General features: G+C 31.6%; 1 long non-coding RNA gene across 3 annotated transcripts in view; it reads right to left on the bottom strand.

Annotated features, from left to right (window-relative positions):
• The window catches only part of LOC124986801 (uncharacterized), a 30,293-nt gene that overhangs the window by 9,346 nt on the left and 7,181 nt on the right, over positions 1-13,766 (bottom strand). For all 3 annotated transcript variants that reach the window (XR_007109092.1, XR_007109093.1, XR_007109091.1), the window contains exon 3: positions 7,178-7,294. This is a non-coding gene — a long non-coding RNA (uncharacterized LOC124986801). The remainder of the gene's footprint in view (positions 1-7,177; positions 7,295-13,766) is intronic.

Below are 13,766 nucleotides of genomic sequence, written 5' to 3'. Positions count from 1 at the left end.
ATAACATGACACACTTATAGACCCCATATAATAACAAAGAACTTTTGTCCTTTCTTTTCATGTAAGAGGCAATATTATTAAATACTAAAATACACAACTGAAGAGGTTAGCAAAGAATTACAGTATTTTTCAGATAAGTGGGCATTGTCTGCTTCCCATGCAAGGCAAGTGACTTTCAGGAAATTTGCTAGAGTCAAAAAGGTGCAATAACATATGACAAAATAACAGTTCTGTATTTGTTTTACTAGAAAGAAGAAAATGTCACACACACACACACACAAACACACAATGAAGTTTTACTCAGTCATAAAGAAGAATGAAATTATGTTATTTGCAGGTAAATGGAATGAATTGGAGATTATCAAGGTAAGTGAAATAAGCTGTTCCTAGAAGGTCAAGGGTCAAATGTTTTCTCTCACCTGTGGAAGCTAGAAAGAGAAAAAAGGTATCTCATGAATATGGAAGGGAGATCAGTAGAGTAGAGGAAGGGGATTGGATCAAAGGAGGGCATGTGAAAGTAATAGAGAATAAATTCAACCAAATTATGTTATATCCATGCACAAAGAATATACCACAATGAATCCCAGTTTCATATAGAATTATAGTGCACTAAGAAAAATAATAGAAAAGAGACCAGTAGAGTAAAATAAGAGTATCACAGGGAGGAAATGAAATTAAGCAAATTATATTATTTTCATGTCTGAAGAATCTAGTATGATGAATCTCACTATTGTGTATAATTATGTACCAATTAAAAACTAATATTAGTCCTTTTAAATGATCTTCTATTGAGAATTTATATAGAAAGCATATATAATATATAACATATGCAAATATAATGTTTTCTTTTAAAATAATAGTTTAAATTTTATGCACATGCAAACATATCATTATGTAAAATACAAGTTTCAAAAGTAAAATGTAATAGTCCGGATTTTCTTTCACTTGATATAGGCCTATGATAGTGTAATAATTAAACATAAATGGAAATACTAATAAAATATGAAATATTTAAAACTTCTATTCAAAAAAATTTAAAAAAATTAAGAAAACAAACCTATGGGAATATTCAGGGATATTTAAGAAAACATACACTCACTATATTAAATTAACAATGAATCTTGCCATAAAGTACAACCACAAGACGCTAATTTAAAATAAAACTATAAATGAATAGCAGAAAGATCAGGAGAATAGAGGAAAGGAAATGAGGGGGTAGACGATAGGGAGTGGAAGGGGAAGTACTGGTGACTGAATTAGAATAAGATAATAGTCCATGCTTTTGTAATTATGCCATAGTATAATTTTATTGTCATGTATAACTAAAGAAACCAATAAAAGTTAGGTAAAAAAGTAGGATTTTTTTTCTCCCCCCTACCCCTCCCACCCCTCTTATCCCTCTATACAGTCCCTCCTTCCTCCATTCTTGCCCCCCTCCCACCTCCCCATTATGTGTCATCATCCGCTTATCAGAGAGATCATTTGTCCTTTAGTTTTTTGAAATTGGCTTACCTCACTTAGCATCAAAAACTATTACCCTAAGTAAATGTATGATTAAAAAAAAGGTATGCCTCTACTTCATCTACAAACAGAGAAACAAGATGTATCCCATTTGTTTATGATAAAAATGAATAAAAAAAAAGAATTTCCACCTTAAAAAAAAAGTAAGATATTTTAAGAAAAAAAAATTTATAAACTTAAGTGAAAAAAAACTTACAACAAAAATGGGCATGTAGGTAATTCATTTAAGGTGAAAGTTGTTAGTTAAAAAGTGGAGATGTTTAATCTCACTAATATTGAAATACAAATTTCAATAATGAGATGTTTTTAATTATCAAGTTTGTATAACAAAAGGTTTACTCTATCTAGTTTTATTGGGAAAAAATGGGTACTTTGGTATTCTGCTAGATGTATAACAACATATTTTATGGCAAATCCAGGGAAAATCTATCAAATTATTTAAATTTTGAAATATATACATTTTCCATCCAGTAACCCTTCAGATAAGAATCTTTCCTACAGAAATAATTGCAAGAATTTTTAATGATTATTTACCATTCTTCTTCTTATGGCATTACATATGATCGAAAGCTTGTCAACAACAAAAAATTTCAGACAATCCAAAACCAAATCAATAAGGGTTTGGATGATTATACTGCATTTGTTATACAAAAGATAGTTCTGAACCCTCTTAAAATTACAATTAATTATACAATGAACCATTGGGCATGCCTATAATTCCAGTGATTCAGGAAACTGAGGCAAGAGAACTGCAGGTTTAAGGTCAGCCTGGACAACTTAGTGAGACCCTGTTTCAAAATTCAAAAATGAGTGAATGAATGAATGAATTAATTAATATACAAATAAACTTAAAAGATCATGTACATATATGACTGCATAACTGATGTGATCCTACAATATGTATAATCAGAAAAATGAGAGATTACACTCCATTTACATATGATCTATCAAAATGTATAAATGCATTCTACTGTCATGTACAATAAATTAGAACAAAGTTCAAAAATTTTAAAAAAGAAATAAAAAGTACCAAAAGGATAAAAAAAGAAGAACCAACTGAGTGTGTAGCTTTGTTTCCTGCTTTGATTACCTTTTAATTAATCATTGCAATATTTTTTTCAAAGTATTATATTTTCTCATTTTTATTGGTGTATAACAGCTGTACAGAAAAGTGGGTTTCATTGTGAATATTTCATTTTAAATAGTAAGTTAGATAGTCACAGAGAAGACTTACCAGAATTGACCTTGGTTCTGGTTTGAATAGAAACCTATGTTGTTCCTGTTGTCTGAAGCTAAATGGGTTCTAATATTTATTGAGTTCAAATTCATGTGTAGCCCTAGAAGACCACAATTGGAGGTATATATGTGGAGAAATGGAATACATGCAGGTAAATTTAGTGAAAAGTAAGAAGTTACTGGAACGTGTGGGTTGTACAATAATGCTAATAAAGAAAAATATATCTTATCATGCCATAGACTTTAAATTCAGCAGCCTGAAAGGAACTTCTTTGTTAATGTCTGAGACATAAGTATATGGTAAAGTTTTCCATAATGTATAAAATGGATGAATGATTGAATATCATGTAATGAGATTTTATTATTGATGAGTTGGAGATTGAGTGTGAATAATGTCATTATGTCAGGTATTATAAGTAATTTAGAGATCACTTTATATGGGAAGACTGTGTAAGTTAAATGGAAACCTTATGGCATTTTACATAAGAAAATTGGGCAATTTTGGATTTTGGTATCTGCAGGGAGCCTGGAACCAATCCCTCTTTTTTTTTTTTCCCCCAAATTCACATAACTTTTACTAACTATATTGTTACAATAGTTCTGTTTTATCATTAGTTTTTGTTGTTAATCTTTTCTTAAATTTTAAAATTTGTTTTAATTTGTTATACATGACAGTAGAATGCATTCTGACACATCATATATAATGGAGTACAATTTCTCGTTCTTCTGGTTATACATGATGTAGAATCTCACCAGTCTTACAGCTATATATGTACATAGGGTAATAATGTCTGACTCATTCTACTATCTTTCCTATCCCCTCACCCGACTCTCTCCCTTCAATTCCTTCTACCTAATCTGAAGTAACTCTATTTTTTCCTACCTGCCCCCATTGTGAATTAGCATCCACATATCAGAGAAAATATTTGTTTTTTGGTTTTGGGGGATTGGTTTATTTTTCTTAGCATGATATTTTCCAGCTCCATCCATTTATCAGCAAATGTCGTAATTTCATTCTTCTTTAAGGATGAGTAATATTCCATATATATATACATATATAAGCCACATTTTTTTTATCCATTCATCTGTTGAAGGACATCTAGGTTGGTTTCATAGTTTAGCTATTATGAATTGAGCTGCTATTGTGGCTGCATCACTATAGTATACTAATTTTAAGTCCTTTGGATATAAACCCAGGAGTGGGATAACTGGGTCCAGTCCAAGTTTTCTGAGGAATCTCTATACTACACCAATTTGCATTCCCACCAGCAATGTATGAGTGTACCTTTTTCTCACATCCTCATCAATACTTATTGTTGTTTGTATTCCTGATAATTGCCATTCTGACTGGGGTGAGATGAAATCTTAGAGTAGTTTTGATGTGCATTTTTCTAATTGCTAAAGACGTTGAACATTTTTTCTCATATTTGTTGATCGACTATTTCTTCTTATGTGAAGTGTCTGTTCATTTCCTTCACCCATTTAGTGACTGGATTATTTGTTTTTTTGGTGTTAAGTTTTTTGAGTTCTTTATATGTCCTGGAGATTAATGCTCTATCTAAGGTGCATGTGTAAAGATTTTCTCCCAGTCCGTAGTCTCTCTCTTCACATTATTGATTGATTCTTTTGCTGAGAAGAAGCATTTTAGTTTGAATCCATCCCATATATTGATTCTTGATTTAACTTCTTGAGCTTTAGGGGTCTTCTTAAGGATGTCAGGTTTGACCTAGGTCAACATGATGAAGATTTGGGCCTACTTTTTCTTACACTAGTCACAGTGTCTCTTTTCTAGTGCCTAAGTGTTTGATCCACAGTGAGTTGAGTTTCATTCAGGTTGAGAGATATGGGATTAATTTCATTTTGTTACATGTGGATTTCAAATTTTCCTAGCACCATTTATTGAATAGGCTATCTTTTTTCCAGTGAATGTTTTTGGTTCCATTGTCTAGTATGATAAATGCATTTATGTGAGTTTGTCTCTGTACCATTGGTCGATGTATCTGTTTTTATACCAGTACCATGCCTTTTTGTTACTATGGCTCTGTAGGATAGTTAAAGTCTGGTATTGTGATGCTTCCTGCTTCACTTTTCTTGCTAAGGATTGCTTTTGTTATTCTGGGTCTCTTATTTTTACAAGTGAATTTCATGATTGCTTTTTCTAGTTCTATGAAGAATGTCATTGGGAGTTTAATTGAATTTGCATTAAATTGGTATAATGCTTTTGGTAGTATGGCTATTTTGACAATATTATTTCTGCATGGGAGATATTTCCATATTCTAAGGTCTTCAATTTCTTTCTGTGGTGTTCTGTAGTTTTCATTGCCTAGGTCTTTTTCATCTTTTGCTAGATTGATTCCCAATATTTTTTGTTTGAAGCTATTGTAAATTGGGTAGTTTTCCTAATTTCCTTTTCAGTAGATTTATCACTGATGTATAGGAATGCATTTAATTTATGGGTGTTGATTTTATAACCTGCTTCTTTGCTGAATTCTTTTATTAGTTCTAGAAGTTTTGTGGTGGAATTTTTTGGATTCTCTAAATATAGGATCATGTCACAGGCAAGTAATGATAGTTTCAGTTCTTCTTTCCCTATTCATATCCCTTAATTTCTTTGGACTCTCTAATTGCTCTGGCTAAAGTTTCAAGGTCAATGTTGAATAGAAGTGGTGAAAGAGGGCATCCTTGTCTCGTTCCAGTGTTTAGAAGGACTGCTTTCAATTTTTCTCCATTTAAAATGATGTTGGCCTTGGGTTTAGCATATATAACTTTTATGATTTGAGGTATCTCCATAAAATCCTTCTTAATACTGAGGAATGACTATAGTACAAAATAACAGAAACAGCTTGAAAAATAAAAAAACCTTAAGCCTATATCAGCGTACATATTCACAGTCAAAATCTCCATATTTAACTAACGGTGGATCAAAAGGATTCAGAAAAATAAAGCATCTGTTTGGAACACGTGTAGACTCAATTTCTTATTATTCCCTAAATAATGCAGTAGAAAAACTATTAGCATAGAATTTTTATTGTACTTGCTATTATAGGTAATTTAGAGATGACTTAAAGTACACAGGAGGATGCACATAATTTATATGAAAATGCTATTGCATTTTATATTATATAAGGAATTCAAGTATCTACAGATTTTGGTTTCTGTGAGGAGCCTGGAATCAATCCTTCAGGATACTGAGGAATGACTATAGTACAAAAGGCCAGAGGATCTGGCAATGCTTACCATGGACTTAACTTCACAGGTAAGATAAAATTCACTGTCAGAATGACCACAGAGACAGACTGACCACAAAGTTTAACTGACAGAACTGTTACTAGGTGATGTTCCAAACTGGAAAATTGGATATGGTATTTAGACCATTCGGGTCATTCTGATTTTTTTATGTAATAGCTCAAGTCAGTTTTAGTGCCTTCCTAATCCTATGGGACATAGCTATAGTACATTTGGCTGTTCTGTTTGGTTGTTTCTAGAGAATCATACTTCATTTAACATACTGACAATGATGTAAACTTAAGGGAAACAAATTATACTACAATATCAACATCTGTGCTTGCAAAATTTCATAAGAGATTGATTTTGTACAACAAAGTATAAGAGCACAAAATAAGTCTTACATTTTTAGAATACAAGTGAAAAGTAGTCAGTATGTACAACTTCTAATTTTTTCAAGTTGCCTCATGGTTGTAGGAGTGCCAGAGAGACTGAGGTCTCTGCTTCTTGCAACATGTTATGCAGGTGTGTGTTTCCTCACTTCTGCTATGTTCTACTTCCAACTCTTCCTGGGCCCTGCCATCTCTCTTCCCCAGCTTGCCAACTTCTCCCATTTCAAGTGTGTACTCTGAATTCCTGTTACCCAGATGTCATGAACTATCCATCCAGATATCCTTAGCACAGAGGGCAACACAATGCTGTCTTTCCTGGGAAAGCATTGATGCATCTTCCCCCCTCAAACTTTCTTTTCTGTTTTGTGTGTTTTTAAAGAGACAAAAACCCACCTAGAAAATAACTTTCTTGATAATAAGAATGTGGGTAATAGTAATGAATTCGCACCTGATCCTCCTCTTCTCTTCTAGCCCATCTCCCATTTGCTGGTTGAGTGAAAGGAACAAGAGGACTCAGAGAAGATAGAGTCACAAAGTGCAAGAAACCTAGATCCCTAAATGATGGGTTGCAACAGTTTTAAGAAGCCAATCATCAGCTGATTAGATTAAAAAGAAGAAAAACAAAGTGCTAAGTAAAGCTACTAAGATTTGAATGTTTTTCTGTTACAGTAGAAGCTACATGGACTAGTGTGCAAATTCAGTAATTCTTGTTCAGTGAATTAGGAGAGCAGTTTATAGGCAAGTGCTAAATGCTACATAATAAACCACGAGTAGTTCATTCTGTCATTGGCTTATGTTCTCACCTGGGCTCCCTCAGGTGGCTGCATTCAGGTAGAGGTGGCTGGCGGTTGAACACAGCTTTGATGGCAGAGTTGACTGAAATGTCTTTATCTATGTTGTCTTTCATCTTTTTTTTTTCCCTGAGAAAAATATTTATTTTGTTACTGGACATTTTTCTATAAATACAGGTATTTATGCATACTCAGTTATAGTGATTGAAAATATACTGAATATAGTTACTCTGATTTACTCCTTTTTACACATCCATACAATGCAAACCTATATTTACCCACTTTTACTTTCATTTCTGAACTCTCTGTTCATCAGTATTCAGAGACAGGATAACTTTTGTTGCTGGTTCAGGCCACACCTCGTCTGCTCCATCCAACAATTATGATGCTACACAATTATGTAAAGTGTTTGCTTTTCTGAAGATTGTCAAATATAAAAGTTCTTATGCTAATCTTTGTCATTAAGAAAACAAATATCGTTACAGCTTTTTAGAAGCAAAGGAAAAGTGAGAGACAACACTCTAGATGTCTTTCTGTCCTGGACTTCTGGGTTTTTACCAAGAATGAGACTGATAAATGAACCAAACATGACATGCTTTCCATAAGAAAATGAGCTTCATAGTTGTGGGTATCTGACTTCTACTTTAGATTAAGACAGCATTGGAATTTATGCTGATCACATCGTATACCATGCATTTCTTTGTCAGACTTCTTTTTAAAGAACATATTCAAAAAGATATAACATGTTCCTTCCAAGTTGTGGGTATTTGGGAGAATCCTGCTAGAGACCCAGACTAGCCTGCTATGGTATGCTTCTATAGGTTGGTTACATCTGCACATCTCTACCATGGTAGTCTGTTTAGAACACCACTGACAATTCATACAAATGAGTTATTTAGATCTCCATGGAAATTCTGGACAGTGAAACTAGGAAGTAAAACAAAGCATAGAGAGATAAATAGATAGATATATGAAGAAAAACTAAAAATTGATTTGCATATGATTATTTGCAGAAAAAAACCCACTCTGAATAACTGAAAAGATATAAGAATTCTGGAAGGATAACATGTTAGATACTACAGTTTTCTAATTTATCAAAATCACTTAGAAAACAAAGACAAAAAGTAACAATAGAAACAACCACATGATATTTTCAACAAATACAAAGAGAGTGTTTGATACTCAAAATGAAAGAGACCGTCCTAAAATTTCACTAAATTCTATTTAAGGGCCCATATATTGAAAGATAAATTTTTAGATTAAAATCAAATAATTCTATGAATATAGAAGTTATTTTCATATTGATCTACACAATTAAAATGAACCTGTCACAGTTCAATTAGATATGAGATATGTTAACTAAAAAAAAAAAAAAAAAAGGCAAGTTCATTTACTATAATAACGATAAACATTGCCAAAGAAATAGCTTCTTCACCTGGTGGATATTAAATAAATTATACATTCTTTAGTATTAAACTGTGTCATTAATAACAGGAAAGATGGAAGAAAAAATGGGAAAATATGCAGCTCATTTTCTATGAAAAATTAATATTAAAATATAAAATATAAAATTTGAAATCAGGGGATTTACAAAATATGTGGTTAGGGCAAAGATGAAGTTGATATGTCTAAAAAAAGACAGAAAACATGAAAGAGCAATGTAATGTTTAAAAATGAAAAATTAAGTAGAAATTATTTTAGAACATTTGCTGCTTACCAAACATATGAAATATATTTTTAGATGTACATCTACAAAGAAATTATGATCATACCATGGGCTGAATGGAAGGCTTGGCCACTGTCATAAAAATTATCTTTAATTCATGAATTCATTTATTAAGGACGGATTAAGCTCAGAAATTAGAAAACAACAATACCCTGGTCATTATTGCAAGCCATCTGTGAGTTGGTGCTCGTTGCTCCCATGAGAAGACCTGCTCAGCCAGGAGACCCAGCAACTGCCTGAAGCAGTAAGTTAAGCTTGCTGCTCTCCACCCCTCCACAAGACCTTGTTTTGGGGCAAAGGTGCCATCTGAGACTAAAACAGGAGATCAGTCTTGAAATATTAACAGGGATTTTACAGAACTAATTAGAAGCAAAATGGCTATCCATCTTCCTTGTCAGGAATGTAAGGTATGGAGAGAATTCATAAAATTGCCCCCCTGCACTGGAAAAAAAATTAAAAATTAAAAAGTTAAAACAAATACAATAACAATAAAGTATAAATACAGTAGAATACAAAACAAATGTAAAAATGAAACATTTTGCTGTGGATAAAAAAATATTAAAGTTAAGGGCCTAGCACTTTACTTTATTTAAAGCTAACTGGCTAAAAGTTGTGAATCAGAAGACTCTGCACTTGTTACCAAAACCACAGCTCTTTTGTGGAGAAAATTCCTGGTATTCTCAATTTATATTGTCCAAGGCATAGTCCTGGACAGAACTGAATCACTGGCTCAGGCTATAGCCCAGAGTGACACATTTAATAGGGTAAAGGAAAATATTAAAAGAAGGATATTTTCAGCTGATGCTGAATGAGATCATCAAAGGCACAACAAGAAACATTTCCACTCCTTGCCCTATTATGTTGTCTTCTACCTATATACAGAAAGAATAGAAAAAAATATTTTTATTTGTGTAATTCTAATGGAAGTTTTTAAAATTTATTTGTTTGTTCATTTATGCAGTGTTGGAGATTGACCCCAGTGTCGCTCTACAACTGAGCTATATCCCCAACACTTTTTATTCATTATTTTGAGACAGGGTCTTTCTAAGATGTCCAGTCTGGCCTCAAACTTGGAATCCTCCTGCCTATGCCTCCTGAGTCTCTAAGATTATTAGCATGCACCAACAAGCCCAGCTACAAAGGTATTGTAAAAGTTTATACAATACCTAACTTCCATTTTGATGTATTTTTAATTTACTCATCTCCAATTTGAACAATGAAGGGATACTCCAAGTTCATTATTTATAAAAATCTTTTCAGATTGATTTATAACCAAGTCTTTCAAATTCATGCTTATTTTCTCATTACATTATATTACAGAAAACATTCAAGAATGTATTCCTCATGATTTAAGGGTAATTGATAATTCAGTTAAATAGGAAATTAATTTTTCTCAGTTTAATTTGGTGGCATTTGGATGAGTAAAGACCTGCACTATAATGGATTTTTACTATACAACTTAAAACTTTTTTGTTTAAAATGTCCATCTAACCATATTGCATATCACAAATTATTTTGTAAATTAAGTAGCATCCCTATAAATATTAAGACAAAAAATTATGTCAATCAAAACAATATCTCTGAAATCTCTGGGAATTTAGTTAAGCCATTATGAAATTTTGCAGCATTGTCTTTTTAATACAAGCTCTGTTATTTTGTTTTTGAAATTGAAAGTTTGCCTATGAATTAAAGTCCCTGGGAAAACTAAATAAAACAAGAAAGTATGAGGTTGTTGTGCCTATAAAACATTATAAAGAATCAGTAGCTATGTGTGTAAGTTCAATGATAGAACAGATGTTTACACGAATCTGGGGGTTCAATACCAAGCAACAACAATAAAGTAAAACAAAGCAAAATAAAACAGAAATAAACAATAAACTTGGTTCAAATTTCTTATTTTTGTGTTGATCACTCTTAAAAGCATAAAGTTATCTCATTGTGATATTTTGATATATTTATACATTATGACATTATTAAATCAAGCCAATAAACATATCCATCACCTTACCATGATACTTTTTAAAATTATGTTTTCATTTTTTAAATTTTTTTACTGATACTTATTTCATCCATCTAACTTTAATGAAGGTATTATGGTCTATAAAGAAATATGGACAACTCAGGAGGCTGAGATAAGAGGATTGCAAGTTTAAGTTCAGCATGGGCAACTTAATGAGACCCCATCTCAAAATGAACAACAGAAAGGACTAGGGACCTAGCTCAAAGGTAGAGCACCCCTGGGTTCGATCCTTAGTATCTCATAAAGGAAAAGAAAAAGAAAGAAAAAAAAAAAGAAAGAAAAGAAACAGAGAGATTTAAAACATTTAATTAAATATTTCATATATTTTAATACAATAATAATTTAAGACACCTGTACTGTGACATGCATGATATTATATTTCACTTTAATGAAATATTTCTAATTACTTTTAAAGTTATGAAATACAAATTTACCTACTGAAAGAAATAAAATAAACTATGTCAATATTAAACATATAATATTAAATGTTAGTCTCCCATGGCTGAAGAAACAAACCATATTTTATGTTGCTGAGACAAAATACCATGTAATAAACTATATACCATTTCTATTTTCTTATATTTTTATAACAGTAATTATGAAGACAAATTTTTTTATTGATAGATCTTTTACATTGCAGCCCATTTTTAACCAAGAAACCCCAAGAGGATCTTATTCATTCATAATCTTTGGCATTTATTTATGGATAGGACAAATTGTTTTAGACTTCATTTAACTTCATATTTAATCCACTTACTCTGCTTAAGTTTTGTATGTTTTATTTAAATAAATCTCTGACTCAATTTTCAGCAAGGTTATAAATGGAGGAAGAAAGTGACCAATGCTAATAAAAACTAGATAAAAGGAAAACAGTCCAAGAGGTTTTTTGAACTGCCATAATATTATTTTCTCCAGATGACTACACATTCAAATAGATATAGCTATAGTATACAGAAAGATACTATTTTCCTTCTGTTTCCAATAAGATGAACTGAGTTATGATTTTCTGTCAGGTACAACCTCAAAATTTAGGATATCCAATCCTAGAAGATATTTACTAGTCTCTCTTTCTTTTTGATTAAAAAAAGAAAAATATGACTTCCCCCTTTATTCTATACTGAGCATTCATGAATATTTTATTTCTTTCTGAGTTGACATTAATGTTTTTACTCTTTACATTTTTTGTTTGTTTGCTTGGGTTGTTCAAGCAAATTCTTATATATGGAAAATGTTAGTGATGGCACTGGACTTGGAACAAGACTCCATATGCCATACCCATTATGGATCACTGAAGTGGTTGCATTACAGTAAGGAACAAATCAAGTGTGTCCATTTATGTAGAATTCACGTGATACCCATTGTAACAACTTGATAGGAAAAAGAAATAAGCATAAAAATCTGAAAAGGGAAGGTAAAACTAATGTTATTTTCATAAGACATAATCGTTTGCAGAAAATCCAAAAAATCACCTGAAAAACTAATATAAACAAAAAACGACTTTGATAAAGAGACTGGGCTTGACCTTCATGCACATATAGACAAATACATGAGAATAGCATTTTTATATACATACAAGATCCATTTACCAAAAGGTAAAAGTACATTTAGGCATGTATATAAAAAGATAAAATACCTAAGTACAAACCAAATAAGAATATAACAGAAAACCTGGATACATAGATAGGTATATTAATATTGTAAATACATTCATTTTCCTTTTTCAACTAGACAAACTCATTCTAAAGTTCACATAGGGAACAATAAATGCAGCTTAAGTCAGGCAATAGTTTTTAAAAGAAGTGTATGAGAGCATTTTACCTTAGCAGTTATCAAAAACATTTTAAAACAAGAGTGTGGTAATGGCATATGAACTCAGTGGAATGGTCTATTAAAGCCAGCAGAAAAGACAAATATATGGTGACTAAGAGACTGAGTGGTCATATCAATTCCAGAGACACAGATTTATTCAATAAGTAGTTTTGGTATAACAGGCGTTTGGGGGGTAAAAATAAGTAAGATCCAAACCATCCCTTCACACAAAAATTTGAAGTGGATAAGAATAGTAACCACACTCATGAAAACATAATACTCATTAAAATTTCTATAAGAAAGAAGACAACATGTTTATAAACTTGAATAGTGGCAGCCTGTTAGAAAAGAACAAAACTTAGAAATCATAAAGCAAAGATGGACAAATTTCATCACCCAAAGATAATACATTTTAGCACAGTAAAATCAGACAAAACAGTTACAAAGTACAAAAACAAGCTGGATAAATTTTTGACATAAATATAACACACAATGGAATAATTTCTTTTATAAATACAGAGCTCCTACCAATCAATAAGAAAAAGTTCAGAAATCCAATATAAAAAAGAGCAAAAGACATGAAATGTCAGTTCACATAAAGAAAATATAAATTATCTTTAAATATGTGAAATATTGCTCAAACCTAGTAATAATAATAGATATTAAAAACTATACAGTGTTATTTTCATCAGGTTGACACAATCAGAATGCTAAGATATTTCAGTGGTCAAGCTTAGAGAGACCTTCTTTCCGGTGGAGAATAAATGGAAGAATGAATTTACACATCTTTTCTAAATGACTTCTATCATAATTATAAATGCACATACCCTTAACTCACAATGCCACTTCAAGCAGTCTCTCCTAATGAGTTCATCTTACATTTGAGTGCAAAATATGACTTCACTGCAATATTGCTTGTAATATTAAAAGATTGCAAATAACTTAAATGCCCGTCAAAAGGGTTTGACATTACACAAATATTATGCAGCCTTCTATACAATATTGGAGAGATAATTTTTGTGAAAAAAGCAAGATTGCATGTTTAT

This window comes from Sciurus carolinensis, chromosome 6 (assembly GCF_902686445.1).
Source record: "Sciurus carolinensis chromosome 6, mSciCar1.2, whole genome shotgun sequence".
Taxonomy (NCBI): domain Eukaryota; kingdom Metazoa; phylum Chordata; class Mammalia; order Rodentia; family Sciuridae; genus Sciurus; species Sciurus carolinensis.
Note: the sequence above shows the minus strand (reverse complement) of the source record. Positions and strands in the feature narration are given on the sequence as shown.